This window comes from Acipenser ruthenus, chromosome 11 (assembly GCF_902713425.1).
Source record: "Acipenser ruthenus chromosome 11, fAciRut3.2 maternal haplotype, whole genome shotgun sequence".
Classification (NCBI taxonomy): Eukaryota; Metazoa; Chordata; class Actinopteri; order Acipenseriformes; family Acipenseridae; genus Acipenser; species Acipenser ruthenus.
This window is the reverse complement of record NC_081199.1, coordinates 3,560,581-3,580,928: the sequence shown is the minus strand read 5'-3', so window position 1 is coordinate 3,580,928 and position 20,348 is coordinate 3,560,581.

Here is a 20,348-nt window from a genome sequence, read left to right as displayed (position 1 = left end):
CAGGAGTTATTAACTGAAGTGGAGCAATGAAACATACACCCATACAGCATTAATTCTAGCTGTGCTGTCTCATTTGGAAATTGCTTTGAAATATATTGAATCCTGTAGTTTCTGATTGAAACGTTCTTAGCAACTGTCTCGTGTGATTTTTCATTATTGAAAAAAAAAAATAGGGAATATAATGCATTCTGCAATCTCCTATAGTTCAGTTTTTTCAATCTGGAATTATGAAAAAGAAATGCAATCTGAAGTTTATCATTGGAAAACTTTTACCACTGAAGTTTCAAGTCCAATAGCATCCCACAAAACTCAATCTTATATTTGCCAGTATAAAGACAGACCATTGATAACTTTGTGGGGCCCTATTGTAATTTAAAAACAAGTGTAGGAGTCAACGAAGGTTGAACTAATATTGTGAGCACACTTGAGAACACTGTGCTCAAACACAGCTGTAAAGTGGGAGAATGTTTTCCTACTCACCCAACTCAGGACACAGAGGAACAAGGAATTGATAGAGTGGGGTACCTTTGACCTTGTGTAGAAGAGATGTATGTTCTTTGTCTGGAACAACATTGTAACACACACCAATAAATTGATAGTGTTTAGATAGTGTTAGAAAAACTGAGTGTAAGCAGAGTTCACAAAGTTCCGCTTCGCACACTCACAGTTAGGCAAGATATATAAGACAGGCACTCATTAGTGCAAGTGAGAAAAGCTACCTGAATCCTCTTCTGACACCAGATCATCGCCGTACCTGAGATTTCTCCCAGAACATTACGTAACTGATTTTTATCTGATTTCTGTTCATAACTAGGTGCTACATCCTGTGTCTAATGATAAATGTTTAAGCTATATGTGTGTAACTTTTTAATATTGGAATCTATAAATGGAAACGTACTAACATAGCAATTGATATTGTGCGCACTCATTTGCAGACATCAAATTAGTCTTCTTACACCCTTATGTATACAAGAGATGTGTGCTGGACTAAAGATAATTATATATGTGGGTTTTAACCTGAGGCAACTCAGTCATGCACGCTGTACACAGGGTGCTAGCTACACACAGCGCATGCATTTGCATACATAATATTTCAAAATGACTCAAGAAGTGTGGTTCTTGTATTACCCAGGGCTTAAGACCCTGCATGAGACAAAATACAATTCAGGGTAAGCTTGTTTTACTTTAATGTATTAACCTGAAGTCCTTTGAATTGGAAAGAAAGACCCTAATTCATAGGGGAGTGGCTTGACAGTTAAATTCAGTAAATAACAAAGGATTAATAGATTGTGTTTTGCACTGTGGGTTGAAGAGGGCTCATCACCTGTATGCAAATGACTGAAGTGAAGTGGCTCAGATTCAATACTGTTTTCAAAAGCTTAATAGTTCGAATGTGAAGCAGTTTGTTTTTCTCCCCTTATAAATTATTCCTCTTTTAGACTGATGATTCTAAAAGGCACTTAGTTGAAATGGCTAGTTCCAGTAAGAGACACTTATGCCTTTAGAAAATGGCCTTTTGCATATTTGGTTGATATGTTTTTGTTTTTTTTAAATATAGAGGTAAAGAAGAAATCTTGTATTATTTAAACATTGTACCTTTGTTGAATATTTAAAGAAAATATCTGCAATATAAAGTATATATGGGCATATATATGCTTTAGGCTGTATCTCCTGCACTAACTATTGTCCTAGACACCAGTAACAGGACACCGATTCAGAGCTGTGGCTCAAAGCACCTTGGCGGGCAGTTCACCCAAATCACATTGTTGATTAAACATGAAATTCTAATGCATTTAAATGAGACTCTGAGGTTTGGCAGTCAACAATTATCAGGTCGACACACATATAGAGAAACATATTGTTTCCAAAATTCTCTAAATACAAGTTTGCAACAAAATAACAAAATAACAAAATACAATAGAACTCCGGGAGTCAATTTATGTGCATAAAGGAGAAAAAACAGAGTTATTAACTGAAGTGGAGCAATGAAACATACACCCATACAGCATACACACTGGCTTTATTTTGCTTTGTGTGGAATTGAATTCCCTGCTTACAAAGAGACAAATCAGAGAAGAGAAGAGGTAGCAGCAATCCCCCGAAAAGGACCTGAACACATGTTATGCACTGTAGGAAGGTTGATGCATTGCATCTGTGATCGTATGACTCCATGCATTTCCGTATTGTGCTATCAGTTTCTCTTGCCAAATTATTCATTCATTGTAAAATGCATTGGCTTTTCAACTCACATTGCAATGCATTGTGGTACATTTTACCTGTCTCAGGTACCTTTCACAGCAGGACTACACTTACCAGAATGCATTGGGGTGTGAGTTGAAAAGCCTGAACTGTCCCAAACTGTCCTAGTGTACATGGAGTCATGGTAACCCTACCCCAATCCCTAACTGCACTTGTAATGCTTAATGTAACCGTGACACTAAAACTAACGCCAACCCTAACCCTAACCCTAACCCTAATTTAACCGTAACGCTATTTTTGAAACTTTGAACTGTCTTATCTGCCCATAGGACTTAGGATCAGGATATATGGGCTTCACATTACTCAATGTAAAAAAAACTCTGGAAAACTAAACAAGCTCAAACTACATAAAAATAAAAAGAGACTTTCCAGAAAGCTGTTCTGTTAATAAGAGGTCAATTATTTTTGGATAGCTTTAGCTATTACACCTTTAAAGTGCAGGGGGCTTAGACACAAGCACTCCAAACACACACACACACACAAGCACTCCAAACACACACACACACACACACACGCACGCACTCCAAACACACACACACACACACACACACACACACACACACACACACACACTCCAAACACACACACACACACACATACACACACCCACACATGCTGTACACACACACACACACACACACACACCCACACATACTGTACACACACTTCAGTCGCACATAGTACTCTGATTAAAGCTAGCCCTAGTCTATGTGTTAAAAAAAAAAAAAAAAAATCCTAGTCACTTATCACGAACTTTATTTGTCTTTTTACTTAAGCTGCAATAGAAGTGTTCAGAGGTTTCCACTACCTTGGAGTAGCATCAGAAATGCCACTGAATGGCTTTTCTAAGCTTTAGCAGAGAGAGGCATGTAATACTCACATGACTTCCACATACACTGCAGTGGCATCCCTGGAGATATTGGCTTGAGTCCAGCGCTGCCCTCTCAATTTCCTGAATATTTCAGACTTTAGTGGCACTGTAATTATTATTGCACTTGAACTGTACTCTGTCCGTCCATTTTTGTTTCAGCCATGGATTGGATGTCAACGGAGGTAGGTCATTGTAAGTTTAACTGGGCTGCATTCCATGCTTGAGTGTTTTCAAATAAGCCCTATTGCTCAATGGAATAGATACTATACTGTTTGAACTATACGTGCTCAAACCACATTGCTCTATCCAAACAAAGTCTTGGATACAAAAAAGCACATTAATTCTCTGGTCAATTGGCACGTCTCTTTTCATCTGCCTTTCGTATTTAACAACATATTCTTGATCCAAGCATTGTGTGGGGCGGGGGTGGGGGGAGTGTGTGTGTGTGTGTGTTGATCTATGTTTTAATCTTTCTTTGTCCTGTTTAAAAGAGGCTCACAGAGATCATAAAGATCTTTTCATATTTTAGACATTGTGGACCCTGTTTGGAAACAAGTTCAAAGGCCCATTGTGTTGAGTGAGAGAGCAAAAGTTTATAGAACTGGAAATAAACAACTTAGTTAAAAGAAGGAGCCATTCAATTATTGTTCTGCCTAGTTTCTTTTTAGTTTTACACTGATCGAAATATTTACTTTCTGTGCACTTGATTTAAAATAAGACATTTCGTTTGTTTTTTTTCAACCAACCAAAACACAGAAATATCATTGGTCAGCAACAAGTTGTGCTGCGGTTTACTAGAGTAAAAACAATTGCTGCCTTGTGTGCGTACAGCATGTGCTGTTAGTAACCATTTAAAAGACAAATCTACCCACGCTAGAAGTATTTTACGGATCAATATACACCCTCACAGGTATTCCACTATGTGAACAGTAGAGCTGGGATAAAAAGTGCTAGAGGCTTAAACAGTAGAAAGGATGTTTCCACTTGAAGGATACAGTATTATTGAAACACAAACTCGGCAATCTGCAGGACAGTTCTAAAAGCGGTCTGCATTATACCATGGTAAAAACACAGCAGCCTGTCCTAAAGCATGGTGAAACAAGGCAGAGGACAGATAAGGTCATTCACAGTAAGTACATGGTGTAAAACATTCATAACTAGAAGTGTTTTTCATTGTACATGAATGGAAAGCATGATACACTGCAGGGCCTGGTACACAGCTATTTGTGGTCCATAAACCAATAGTGATGAAATGTGGATAGTGGAAATAGCAGTATAAGCTCTACATACATTCACTGGGACAGAATGGAGGGTTCACATTCACACTGACAAGACTGGTTCACTGGCAAAAGTTTTCCTTATTATTATAAACCTCCAAAACCATGGTGCAAGTCATAAGCAATCACAATGCACCTCATTTAGGATTTAAGGCTGCCGATGGTGGGAATGACACAGAAAATGATTAACCAAGGTGTGACCGGGTGACTGATGGTCTGACGTCAGGCAGAAGCAGGAAGGGAAAAATACTGACACCACCAGGCAAGTACTGCAGTTTAAAGTTGGCGTTTGCCGTTTTATTTAAAAACAAAAATAAATAAAATATTTAAACCAAAAACACACCGTGCTCACCGAGCAAAATTAAAGGGTTAAACAAAACAAAATCACGAACACAAAATAAATAACAAAACCCAGGCTAGGCTGAGTAAATGCCTTCACTGTTCCTGGAGTTAAGTTTCGTTTCGTTTCGTTTACGCTCTTCAATCGCCGTCTCTCTCCTTCCAACACCCACCTGGAGCTAGAGAGCTGCAGCCTTTTTATATCGTGGCCGAGGGGTTTAACTAGCTTGCAATTAATTATTCTATTACCCCTCGGCCACAATCTGCACGAGTTTATTAAATTACTTCTGTGGATGGGACTACCCATCCACGCTACAAAACAAATCGGCTACGCCGTCAAAATACAAAACAATAAAACATACGGCGCTCGCCGTCATGTAAATAATAAATCATAATACAAATACAAAATAACACTGGGGCGGAGGGGGAACCCCCGTTCTAAACTAAAATAAACAAAACTCGCCCTGTTACACGAGGTAATAAACCAGCAGTGTTAGATCAAAACTGTTTCCTAAAACACAGAGGGAAAAGCAGCAGCCAGATTACTGCTTTGAGGTACAAACTTATCAAGAATATGCAAATACTGCTGTTTGCAAACTTCCTTAACACAAGTGAATTGTTTTAGCCTAAAGAAATAAGGGTCCGGACAGGAGCTTGACACAAGTCCAAATATGATTTTCAGATTTGAACAGATTCGGTATGGAGAATCCAGTCCCAGCTGTGAGGAACTCAGGGGATAAGGAATTAAGAGATTCCAATTGTGATTGTCTTATCTGCTGTACCCACGACATCTATACTTAATTAAATCACTTCAGGTCAATGCTATTCCATCATACCCATTAACTCCCTAGAATGTGCCCAATCCAGCCTTAATTGAATACAGGCTGATGAGAGGATCGTTCAGTTAAGTGACAAGTAAGCTGCAAAACTGAAGGGAAAAAATGCACATTAGTTTAAGAGAGGCAGTTAACCTGGGATGACCCACGTTATCATGCCTAGAGAAGGCTGTTTGTTGGTTATAGGTTTGTAGTTATTTGAGTTGGAATACTAAATTAAATTACAGGGATTACAGAGCACCAGTGGCTAAACTGGGATTGTAACCTAGTCTCCCAGTCCATTGGGCTAAAATGCACTTAGCACTTTCTGTCTATGGTACAAGATTTCATTGTTGTGGGTTGTTAAACAGGGACTGACGGCGAGCCTTAAGGTGCAAGGCTAATTTGAAAAGGTCTCAATCATCTGCATATAACTCAAACCATCCAGGTATATGCCTGTGTGTCACATCTCCAGTTGGATTGGCACTATACTGTCACAGTCTCACATTGTCAAGTTAGAGATTTGAAATTCTGCCAGTGGGGATTTCATTTGGACTTTGTATTGGTCGAGGAAGCAATTGAGAATTAAACATTTCAAAAGTTACTAGATAGAAATCATTGCCTTTACAGATACATGAAGTGAATGGATAAGGAACACGAGGAACAGACACCTACCGTTACATTAGATTAACATGCTATGAAAAATGAACAGTGACCAACGGCAATTCATTTGTGCATGAAGGCCACCTTGACACTTTATTAAAACCACAAAAAGCTTCATCCATTAAAGCAAAAGCACTCCTGTTGAATTACTGGGGTAGCAGAGTGCATGCCTGTAGAGTGTATTGACATTGTAGAAATACACAGTGGTTAGGGCTCTGGACTCTTGACCGGAGGGTCGTGGGTTCAATCCCCAGTGGGGACACTGCTGCTGTACCCTTGAACAAGGTACTTTACCTAATTTGCTCCAGTAAAAGCCCAACTGTATAAATGGGTAATTGTATGTAAAAATAATGTGATATCTTGTAACAATTGTAAGTCGCCCTGGATAAGGGCGTCAGCCAAGAAATAAATAATAATAATAATAATAATAAATACAGTTCTCTGTCAACTCTGGCCAGTTATTGTACAGGGTGGAGCAATTAGGAGCCAAGGAGCGAGGAAAGGAATTGAGAAATTACTTTCATTCCTTCCGGGAAATATGTGTATCCCTGCACCAAACGGTGAGTCTTAAATGTCAATTAGGAAGGCGAGCCACTGGGATTAATTTTTAATTACTCACTTACTGTGCATGAGTAGGCAGGACCTGCTCGTGTGGGCTGGAATCTATCCTCAATCATTCCTCTCGCAGGGCAATCAATGCTGTGTTCTGCTGTGCTTTAGTTCTGCAGAGGAATGCAATGCTTGCTACCCCACTGGACACATTTCTTTGTATGAACAGCAGGGACGTGGGTTTTCTGTGGAATCACTGTGCAGACCTTGAACTGTTACTGAGCACAGAGTGCTGCTGAGAACATTGCAGTGTCTCTTGTGTTGTACATATCTCTGGAACATCCCTTTAAAAAGTTACCCATGGTAAAAGTGTTGCATTGTGCAAGCAAATGCTGAGTAAATACTGGATACATTTCAATAATGTTTCATTGGCTTGCATAGGAGTGGCCTCTGAATAACAAATAGTTTGTTGCTATTTTGTAATGATTATTTTTTTAGTCCTGGAAATAATAATAAAATACAAACTGGCCATTATTTTAAAGTGTAACCAAATAGGGTGGGTATTAAAACATAGAGTTGTGTGGCAGATCATAGTTACAACGTATGGTAAACCATGTTAAACGCAGATAGAAGTATGATGGTTAAAGCATGTGGGAAACCATGTTAAATACACAGTAAGCATTTTAACCAAGATTTAACCCACCTCCCAAAAAAGTCCTGATTTAGCTAAATACCTAAATGCTAACAAACACATTCTTAAAAGTTTTGAAATGTGTAAAGATGTTGGCATTGCATGCAGAGGAGACGGGGAAGCGGAGGGATTGGCTCTCAGAATGTAATGGCAGCTCTGCAGCATACAAAATGTATGCTAAGAAAAGGGGACAGCATACATTATGTACATTACAGCATAGCATACGAAACACTGACACTTATTAGGAAGACATTAACATTTTTAGTCTGAACATGTCATGTATCTTGCAATATAATGGCAACGCTGACTAATGGATTGGAAAAAAGTTATTACAAGAAAGCGTGATGAAATGTTGTGTTATTATTATTATTATTATTATTATTATTATTATTATTATTATTATTATTATTATTATTATTATTATTATTATTTTGTTAAAGTACAAATCATAAGGGGCACAAATTCCATTCATCCATTAACTTTCAATTTTAAAAAGACAAAAAAAAAATGTTATTGTTGTTCCTTCACCAGCCATTAGCGATATCTCAGTGATGGTCATTCTACAGGGGGCTTTGTCTCTGCACCACTTAGCATTGCTTTAGCATTGTCAATAGGCCAGTCATAACTTACAGTAATTACACTCTCGCTAGTCCAGTAGGGATTTTGTGTAGCTGGTAAGTTGTTCTGCTCAATGGTTCTTTGTTGTATGCAAAAGTAAAATAGGGTGCATTGAGTGTGGAGTTTCTAAAGGGTGAAGCTTATCACCTGGAAGCCTTTGTTTGTTGTGAAACCTGCAGAAATGATATCCGTACCCATTCAACTGAATTTAGAGTAGATGTTAAGGCTTGTGAAACTGATCTCTCTTGAATAAGCACTGAAACACATACGGATCCACAGCTGCTATGACAATGTGTTATCTACACTGGTGTCGGATTTGAACCGTCATTCCTTACTGTATGTTTTCCTAAGCATGTTGCCCCAGAGCAGTTTGACAAGAGACCTAGACGTCTCTTATATCACACTGCCCATTATATATATATATATATATATATATATATATATATATATATATATATATATATATGTATATATATATATATGTGCTCTCCACTTATAACGGATCCTGTTAGAACGGAGTTCTGTTTACAGTGTTGTTTGTCCCTGCCAAACAACGTGGGTTTTAATGGGGAATTACTCTGGTTAAAACAGACTTGAATGCTGTTAGATCTTTGCCTGCCCCCATTTCTGGTAGTCATGCTGCTCCCACAGCTTAGAGTGCTGCAGGGATCACATTTCACATCACATGATCAACCTAATCTGGACTCCGGGAGATACCAAATACAATTGGGCAGACAGGTCAAGCATTGTACTGTATGCATGTGTTACAAATTAAACAGCAACAACAACAGCATGAACAAGTAAATATTTAATCTAACAAAAAGATTAGCATCATAGTGTTCAGAGCCCTACAGTGAGCTGTATCCAGAGCGTTGGAGAATTAAAGATTTAAAGCAGCACACTAATGCATACCATTTTACACTCATTAACCTTTCTGAATTGAACAATCAGTCACTAAAATGAATCAAACACCAATGTGTCGAAAATATTGATCAAGACATGCTTCTCCAATGCGGCACTAAGACCCTAAATGAATACACAGGCTCTTGGGAGAAGTAGACTGGAGACAACTCTTAGACACTTAGGATACAGGATATGGTAGTTAAAAACCCACTTGCACATATTTGTGTTTGGGAAAATATTGATCCTTCCTGATTCCTCATTTTAAAGTGGTTGGCAATTTTGTTAAAGCCCACCTTGTCAATTATTACCCCAAGCCGCTCCCTTGAGGGGTCCAGATCAGGCTTTTAAAAAGATGAATAGACATGCATTTAAATGGGTATAGTGGTCCATATAAATGAAATCTACAAATTACCTCCTATTTTTAAAGCATTTATGAGTCCTTTAAAACATTATTTGTACAAGCTTGATTTACAATAGGAAATGGGGAGGGGGGTTGTCCCCCAGCACTAAGGCTTATAATTATTTCAATGGTTTCAAAACATTTAATCTATCCATTTATGAGCTCCGTTACCATGGTTGAGCTACTGGCATAAATGGAACTAATGCCAGTCAGTGCCTTCTGTAGCGCCAGTAACACTGTCAATGGACACAGTGGAGAGGTGTCACATGGAGTGATGAATCATGATTCACACTGTTTAAATCAGATGGCCGGTATGAATCTGGCATCCATTAATCAAAGGACATATAACTACAGGATGTTACTACTACCAAACCTTTTTAACACACTTATGTAATGTATTATTAATTACTCATAACAGAAGTACAGTACCTGTATTTGACAGTATTTGTAATTACTGTCACAGTTTTAACCCCACTGCTGTGTAGTGTTAGGTGTGTGTCTAAGAGTTGGATATGCCTTGCATTATTTTAAACATTTTATCTTCAAGGCAAGTACATATTTTATCTGGCTTATTTCTGTTGTGACCTAAAAATAATAATTCAAAAAAGATTCCTAGAAGAATACAGGGAACCAAAATGACATAATTATTATTTATTTCTTAGCAGATGCCCTTATCCAGGGCGACTTACAATTGTTACAAGACCACATTAATTTTTTCATACAATTACCCATTTATACAGTTGGGTTTTTAGGGGAGTAATCTAGGTAAAGTACCTTGCTCAAGGGTACAGCAGCAGTGTCCCCACCTGGGATTGAACCCACAACCCTCCGGTCAAGAGTCCAGAGCTGTAACCACTACTCCACACTGCTGCCCTACTACTCTACACTGCTGCCCTAATAAATCAACAGACGGCTTATGAGCAGATGTAGGTGCACGATATGTCCTAGATTCAGCAAGCATGCCTGTTCTCTATTTGCCCAGTTAAGAATCCAGCTGTGGTCTGATTCATACTTGAACATCAAAGAGATATTCTATATATGTACATTGAAGTTGCTTTGGGCTGACATGCTTAGGAAAACATCTGTAAAAGGTACTGTATTGATGATTAATAACAAAGGATAACAGATTATAACATTTTAATGACATGCTTTTCGTAGAAAGCATATAAAGAAATGATAGCATTCCTTGTAATGCCATTGTTAAAAGTCCTTCGCTATAGCATGATCCTTCAACTAAAGTGGAACAGAGAAAGTTATCTCAAATGTGACTGGTTAAAAGATGCAGTATTACAGCTTTTGTCAAGTGGTGCTGGCAAATGAGATATTTGCTGCAGGCAAGAATATTGATTTTGACCTTTATGTCCTCGCTATTGCGCAAAGCTACCTGCTGTGGAATACATCAACTTGGTGGTTTATTTGAAGAGGGGTGTCGTCTGTTGGTGCAGGTTCTGGATGGAAAGCCAAGTGAAATGGTTCAGTGGGCTGTGATGAACACCAGTACGGACAGATGGAGGGGATGAATCACTTCCGATTGAGTCAGTAAAGACAGCGACGCTCTGAGCACATGAAAGAATAAATGTGAATGCAATTGAGTCAGTGGGGAAAAAATTATAGATTTGGCCTTCAGATCTTACTGGATGCAGACATATGCACATTGTTTTTGAGATACTTCTTGAAGTAACCACACCTCCAGTCCAGACATCTTGCTGTGGCTAAATCTGATCTTCAAACATGTAATATTGTCAAAATCCCATTTAACTCTCAACCCAGTTCCATAAAATATCTACTGTAGCATGTTTCCAACATATCATCCCCAAGTGCTTCTTTACTACACTCATGATTAAAACAGGTGTCTAACACTGATACATGGTTACAGTCTTACCAATAATGAAACTATGACAACACTGTCAGATTCTGATGACTGAAAGAACCCATTCATGAACAACTAGATTAGGTGAAACTGTGTTGTTCTAGTGCTTTTACTTGTAACATGGTAACAATAGTTCTGTCAATAAGGGTGCCCTGTGTTTCTTGTAAGCCTCTTGGTGTTCTATCATTAAAGCCTACATACTTGCCTGAAATTGACTTCTAAAGAATACTTTTTTAAGTAACAATACAACCCCTTAGAGGAAACTGAGTGACTCCTTGTTCAACTTATGTCAAATTAGTAAAGTAATGCCTGGAACTGTAATCCTTGATGATTTATAACTATGTAACCTCATAGTGTCGCTTCAAAATAAAATAGAAAATTCCCCAAAGCAGTACAAGCTACATGGAGTGACTTTCCTTTTTTCATGATTAATTCACTTTCTATCCGCATATTTTGGAGGAAAGGAAGATGAAGTGGGTACTCATGTTGCCTCTTTACTGAGAGGCTACTGGAGCAGTAGACAGGTTTAAAAATAGTGTACCTGCCATGATAGATTAATGATGGTGTGACCCTGTTCCTTTTATCAAATCAAGTCAGCTCCAGTCGAGAGGAAAAGAAAATCCCTTGGTTATGGTTGATGCACTTAGGATACATCTTGCTTAGTTATCAAGTAGGAAGAGATAAGTAAAGTAATCATGGGGACCTAGAGAAATGTTGCTCTCTGTGAACCATGAACACCAATCTTCTGGCTGACTGTATAATCTAAACCAACCTGCCCACTTCTAAAAATCGAAAATGATTGACAAAAAGAGCCAAGTATAGTTTTAGTAATGCCTACCATGTTAAGGATAATCAAGAGTTTTACACTTAGGAGAAAATGTATATATTTATATGTAAATAGACAGATATTGGGGGAAATTGTGAGCTGAAAATGGACAGAACTGCAAGTTATGAAAAGGCAAGCAGAAATATATAATTTTATAAAATGACAAGAAGTTAATAAAAGAAAATTGAACAGCGAAACACTAATATTCTTTTCCACCTCACTTTGGAAAGAAATACAGCCCAAGGAGTCTTTTCAGAAGGTGCTTTGTGTATGTTAATTAAACTGAAAAATACTCTGATAGTGAGTATTGCTTTTCAGTATCGATGGTGTGTGTAGGCTGGCCTATTGGAATTAAACTGGTATGTATGCAACGTCTTTTTCCTCTATTAAAGATCCTTTTAATATATTGGTAGTCTTGACTGCTTTTGTGAGGGCCAGATTGCAGCAGCAGCCTGTTGTAGCTCTTTCTAAAATCTACATCAAGTTACTTCTTGTTGGCACATGTAGCTGGATTGTTATGTCTTTATACATTAGTAATCATTCAACATGTTTACATACACAGACTATTCAAAATACTGCAGCATTGCAGTATACAGTACTGTATACATGGCCAGAATATATTACCGGACACCACATTCTTTGCATGTAGCAGAGTGTTGGAGATAAGGTAAGCCATTTCATTGCATATTGTAGGTCCATCCATTTTCCGCACATCATTTCCCCCAGGGCAGTATCTAATTGCTTCTTGAATGACCCCAGTGTTGGAGCCGTTACAGTACACTCATACATACATTTATTATACTCCTGGTGAGAAACGGCTTCCTGACTTGTGTTCTGAATTTATCTTCCATCAATGCCCCCTGGTCCTATCATTTTGTACAGGGTTTGAAGTGGTAACACATCTTCTGGGGCTTGATACTATCTGCATCATTAAATATCCCCTTATGTTTTAATTAAACCCCCCCTGAACCCTCCAACTTTTTTTCTAGACTGCACAGCATCAGTTATAGGATGCAATGCTATAAAACTGCCTGCTCTAATTTACTTCTACCACCTGAATCCTGACACTGACGGTCTGTCAATTAAATCCACATCAATATTAAATCCACAATTTTATACCAGCTACAAACTCCGAAAGTATGAATGTATTTATACGGTCAAAATCAATCCATTTACAGTTACGTAGAGCCACCATCTGCATTCTTCAATGATTACTGGCTTGCAGTGAAGTTACAGGTGCAAAGCTTATTCTCTTGAATGAAACATGCTCACTTTATTAGTGAAAAACATATATGCCATCTTGGAAACAGAAACAGATGCATGCCAACATCAGCTCTTTGAGTACACTGTATAAGAAGCTATAGAATTGATTCCTGTCAGTTTAAATTGACCGTGGGTTGCTTGGCAATAAAATGTCCAGGTAGTGATGTCTTCAAAACGGAAAGAGTGGGTTGCTATGTTAGAGCTAGATGATAACAGAGCTTGAGTTTGGGAGAAAGAGAAGCTCTGGAGACGCACGATTGTTGTTATATATCTGAATGATAACCAAGGTTTTATTAGCATGGGCATTACCACTGGCCAAATTAGGCCTTTTGGCCAGCCTTCAATGGGGTGCTTGAACAGTCTGCATTGCCCCCATAACAATGATTTCACTTTAACAAGATGCTGTTTGCTATTGAATTCAACTGAGGAGTTTGAGCAATTTTCTTTCAAATACCAGCATGCATAAAACTGTAATGGTACTCCAAATGCCAGGTTTACACGGGAACGATTTCCAATATGCTTGCTGAGCTTTTCAATGCAAACTACGACACTTTGCTAACTGAGAAGCAATTTGCTAGGGTTTGGGTGTAATTATTATTTTATTATTATTATTTATTTCTTAGCAGACGCCCTTATCCAGGGCGACTTACAATTGTTACAAGATATCACATTATTTTTACATACAATTACATTATTTTTTTTACATACAATTACCCATTTATACAGTTGGGTTTTTACTGGAGCAATCTAGGTAAAGTACTTTGCTCAAGGGTACAGCAGCAGTGTCCCCCACTGGGGATTGAACCCACAACCCTCCAGTCAAGAGTCCAGAGCCCTAACCACTACTCCACACTGCTGCCCCAATTGGGGTGACTTGCATCTCATGCTGTTTATTTTACAGTGTAAAGGTCCCTTTGTATGTGGCACAGCATGTTTTGAACGTGTAGTGTCCCCTGCATTGTTATTTATTATCAGTATTACTGCATAACTAGTATTATATTTTAATTGTAAATTAGGCACTCCTGTGCAATAAATCATTCTTCTTGGTTTGCATCGCCATGAATATTTTACATTCAACGCCTATATCATGAGGCATACATTTATTATGATGGCCTCATTTAATTCAATATTCCCTCTGCAATACTTGCTTTGTACATAAACTCAGTTGTAAATGCCGAGTCTCTAGTCTGAGGACTCACTGCTGCAGCTATTCCCAAAAGTTTTACATCACCCTGTAGAATTAACAACTGTTGCTTCATAAAGTCACTGAAACCTGCTGAATAGTGTTACGTTCAAACATTGAATTACATACAGCTTTGTAGTTTTCCATATACTTAGCTAAAAACTGACAGAAATGTGACATTTTGAAATCTAAATACTGTACTACTATTATGGCTTCCAGTAGACTTTTGCAACATCATTTTGTAGTTTCTTTGATTACATGATGTTACATAAAATATATAAATTATGTTCATACAGTTTTTTGTTTTTTTTTAAATTAATGACATCTCAGTCCTAAAATTCTAGGTGATGCAAAACTTTTGGCCATAGCTGTACACAACCATGTGTGTAATTACTGTGTTATTACAGTGCAATTACACTATAGTTTAAGAAACCTAATATGAAGTGTTCCTGCTATGTCAATTAGCCATTTTCCAATGGAGGTTGTGTGCGGTCAACCATGGTTAGACAGGTGGCCATTGCTTTAATGACTGCCGTCACACACTTCCGTTTCTCTGTGGCAATAGCAGCATTGTAAGCCTGCAGCTTGTAGCCTTGCCCTGAAACTAACTTCACTAAGTGGATTGACCATGCTGGAGATACAGCCAGAGCAGACACCCACAGCTTTCCTCAGATGAGATCAGATACAACTAATTAGACTTCAGAACCTTCTAATGAACAAGACCAGCCCAGCACACTGGGGTGCTCAGCATCTACCCGTCTGCCATTAATCTTAATCACAGAGACTAAAATCGTTACTGTTTGATCAGTGATACATCTCTAAGGAGAAGAAGAGGGTTTCATTTACTTAAAATGTTACTTTTTAAGCGTTCCTATCATTGGGGGTAAATTGGTCAAATGTTGCCTGTCAAAAAAAGCACTTCGGGAGAGATTCTTAAAGCTCTTTATACCAAATCATCATTAGCGAAAAAATACAATTCAGAAAGGAAAAAACAGCAGCTGCAATTCTAAAACTAATATGATTAGATGTAAGATTATTTACAAGTCCTCAAGTGAGATGTCTGAGTTAGTTCAAGTTTGGTAAGCTTACTGGGCATGTTTATGTGTCTTTGAGAATCTAGCCCTAGACATCCCCAGTTTTCTTTTTTAAGACACTACAGATGCAATTCACTTACCGGTATAACTACTCCTGTAGTAACACATGGCAATTGTTTTCCTTGTGCAGTGGGTAAATAATGTGATGTAATGAAATGTATTCTATGAGTTATCGAAGAGCAAAAGGACGTTATTTAAAGTATATATCACACTGGATGTAAAAGACAGCAGTTGACAGATCATCTGTAGTTTAGCACAGGAAGAATAGATTTGAATACTCAAATGTCGTTATGCTAAATCATTCAAAATACAGAAAACAATAGTCACTGATTCAAATAAAAACTCAAAAAGGAGCTGAAGATGGATATATAAGGTGAGATGCTGATTTTTTTTTTTTAATCGTTCAGGACACAGGGGGGTTAATGTTCTGTCACTGTGGCCAGGACTTACAGGTAAAATACATGAATCTAAATCATTTCTATAAGGGTCATTCTTTACTGTAACACATCTTCTGGGTAATGCCACTGCCAGGTGGATTATCTGTGACCCATTCTTAGCTCTTCATTCCCTGAAGATGAGAAAGTAACCACTCCTATTGAAGGGTGACCTCCCCCCTGCACAGTGTCATCAAGCTCCCATCCTAGTCGGCTCAGATGGGATTTGAGATTATAACCTTACCTTGCTGGAGGGTCAACCAACTGACAGTCACATGCTATGCCATGGACCCTTCCCTTGAGCATATGTATCTACCTGAGACTGAAATCATCTGTTAGATCTCTTCTCAAATCCCCAAACTTTAGCTAATGATGGATTATTATCAGTCGAAACTATTGCATCAGAAAATATTATTCGCTTTTTTAAAGCTGCATTGCAGGGCAACCTTTTCAGAATGCGTTACAGTTATTTTTAATTGTTTCTTTTGTCCATTGAAAGTTGTTAGACGTGATAAAAGACCGTACCAATGTTTCACCATCCCTGCTCATACAGCGCTAAGCCCATTTCATTGCTATACACAACTCTTGTGTAATTCTCTACCTAGCAAAGATCATGTTGTTACATATTCAGTGTGGAGGTGATGAAAGTTTGCTGTGTGTGCTACATCTCTGACAGCTAACATACGTGTGACAACATGAAAATCTGCTTTAATGACATGTGGTCAGAACAACCACCAGAGTCACATCCTGCAAACTGTATAACACTAGAAACAGTTCAAGCTGCTAAAGCCCCACAACAGATTAGCTTTCTGTTTGACTCTGCAGCTTTGTTGACTGTACAGTTTGTTTTCATTTCCCGAAGGTAGTTTTAGCAACTTGCCACCATTTCACACTGTGAATCAAATAGGCATTTTCCTGCTACTACTTTGAGCTGAAAGGTAATAAATAACACCATCAAGTGTTATTATAGGTCACTGGTGCATCATTTACATGTATTTTTCCCTTCAAAGAATATGTGATCTGGAGCATTAATCAAAGAGGCAAGCAATCTAAATGTGCCTCTCCCCCTCACACACACACACACACACACACACACACATGCACACACACACACGCACACACATCCCCCTTAGTATTCCTTATATATATCTATGGGGGAAAAAAAAAGTGCAATAGCATTCATCATTTACAGAAAGGTGCAGAGAAATTGTCAGTACTGATAGCATGCAGAACGATGTTAGTCGTGACATCGGCTGTCATCCAGTCAGTTTGGTTGCTGCACAAGCATTGATGAGGGAACAAGCTAACCATCCAATGGAGGCAAAGCATATTTAAGTGACTTTCAAAAAGAATGAATCCTCTCTATAAAAAGCAACATGATTAAAAATGCAACAAAACAGCCAGTGAACTAAGTCTTTTTTCTTAAAGGTGCACTTTCTAGATATAAAACAAACAAACGCATGTCATGTATGTGTGTATCTATCATTAGACTGTACCTCTCGCCCCCTGTGACAGGGTACACCCTGCCCCTGTGTGTATTATATTATTTGTTGTATTATTATTTCAAATATCTTTATCTGTGTAAAAACACGTTATTTTATTGTTAATTGTTTTGCAGCATGGATGGGGTTAAACTTCCCCATCCATGCTAAACTCACGCAGAATGAGACCGTCTCCAGATTGATTAATTTATTACTAATCTAGGCGGTCTCATGTATATAAACCCGCAGCTTTGGCTGATTGATGTTAGTGTGTTCAGAGGTTAGTGTGTTTTTAGATATTAGAAAATAATAACTAAAAATAATTGCTATCCATGCTGGTTTTACACCAGCACGATACTTGTTTGGTTTTATATACATGAGACCGCCTCCAAATTAGTAATAAATGAATCAATCTGGAGGTGGTCAATTAGAGGAAATGAATCTGGAGGAAATGAAAAATGTACATTTTTAAAGACCTCTGATGCACTATAGAACTCAGGGGATGCTCAGCATGGATGGGGACTGAAGAGAAAAAAAAACATTGATGGTGCTTTCAAGATATTGATGCAATTAATCTTTTCCCTTGAATCCTGATTTCATATCACCATGTATCAACATAAGCCAGAATTCACGCTTCTTAACCAACATTTATCTCAATCAAAAACATTTTCTTAAAAAAAAAAAGAAGGAAATTGCCTACATTTATCAGTGTTATGTCACTGGCACATAATGAGCAATTTTGTGTTTTTAGGAATGTCAATGTGCTACAGACACCTGCGATTCATCTTGCTTTTCCTGATGTTTAGACCTATTGATTTGTTTTGGGATGTTTACTAATTCCCTTTTTTTATTTATAAAAAAATAAACCCATACATGTTTTCAGTATGTACACTATAATCCTTTCTTTCTCTCTCTCTTTCCTTTCTTTTTTCTTTCTTTCCTTCTTTCTACAGTGGCACGGGGTGATGGTCAGTACCCTAATTCTCCAGGAAACCCAAAGTGCCTTGGGCACTTTCTGAGCATGTGCAGATGTTGAGAGGCTACAGGGTGTGTTCTATCTTCCTGAGCGTGTGCAGATGTTGAGAGGCTACATGGTGTGTTCTATCTTTCTGAGCGTGTGCAGATGTTGAGAGGCTACAGGGTGTGTTCTATCTTTCTGAGCGTGTGCAGATGTTGAGAGGCTACAGGGTGTGTTCTGTCTTTCTGAGTGTATGCAGAGCTTGAGCAGCTACAGGATGTGTTCTGTCTTTCTGAGCGTGTGCAGATGTTGAGAGGCTACAGGGTGTTCTATCTTTCTGAGCATGTGCAGAGCTTGAGCAGCTACAGGGTGTGTTCTATCTTCCTGAGCGTGTGCAGAGCTTGAGCAGCTACAGGGTGTGTTCTGTCTTTCTGAGCGTGTGCAGAGCTTGAGCAGCTACAAGGTGTGTTTTATCTTGCTGCTGGTAGTACATTCTCTTTACAGCTCAGAATAATTGGTACCCAGAGGAAGACAGGCAGAGGCTTACAGTGAAACCCTGGAGAGCAATGTTGCAAAATACAAAAGGCTTGAAAACCTAATACCAGAAAGCATCTGAGGGGAGGGTAAGACCTGGACTGGATTTGGATTTGATGGATGTTTAACGGAAAAACACAGAGTTTCAGTTCAGTTTAATTTTGAGCCAATATGAGCTGTTTTCTCAGACACAAAGCACCTATGTATGTATTATTGTGCCCAACCCTACTGGAAGAACTAAGAAGCAATGGCATTACAAACAGCAAACTGTTTGTAATGCCCTGTTATGTAATGCCTTGTAATAATGGGAAAAACTCTACATTAAATTTCTCTAATTAGTGTGTAGTTACATAGTAGTTACTACATGTGTACTTATACTTTTTCATTGTTAACATCCTGACAACTTTTTACACTTATAACATTGAAGTCTATATCAAAGCTATTTTCAAAATGGCTGCTGTAGTGCACTGATAGTATAAGGATTATTGCCCACACTGTCAAATAGGTAACACAGCAATAATGATCCATGATGTGGTACAGAACAGAAAAGCCAGAGCACTTGTTGTTTAGTTTTGTTTTTTTAGCTGTTTGCATGCATTAATAATGAACAGAGGTCACTCAGAGATTGTGTTGGTTGGGTGGATAATGCTCAGGTTCAATAGCATACCCACTACAGGTGTAAGGGCTGGTGGCTTTACTCGGGGTGTATATGGGTTAGTCAGAGAAAGCAGTGATGACTTGAACCCATTCAGGTACCTTGTTTAGGTGTTTAAGTTATGTTGAGCTATTGGTCTACAGTTGTTTTTCGTCTACAAATAATGGTGTCTTGCATTAAGACAGCACAGCATTTGAAGTGAATTGTTTAAAACCTTGACTATGCCAGAACGTATCGCCCCGTTTTCTTAAATATCCAGCTATATAAAATAGAGCATACAATTTGTGTTATCAATTTAAACTACGTGGTTGGGATCATGGAAAAGCTTTATTTGTCCTCTTTTGCCTTTGTTTGTATCGTACATGTCTGTCTATTCCACGTCTTTCAGGACCCTCATGAAATGAGATATACCACTGATCTTATCATTATCCTCACAATGACATTTTTAAATAACGTTTAAAAAACAATTCTGCATGAAATCTTGTGATGTTTTGGTCTATTCCATTTGTTTTTTCTCCAGACAACCCTTTTTTAAAATATATAGATAGATATAGTTACAGATATAGAGATATAGATATAGATACAGATATAAATATATATATATATATATATATAGTGTGAGAGAGAGAGAGAGAGAGAGAGAGAGAGAGAGAGAGATTACCTTT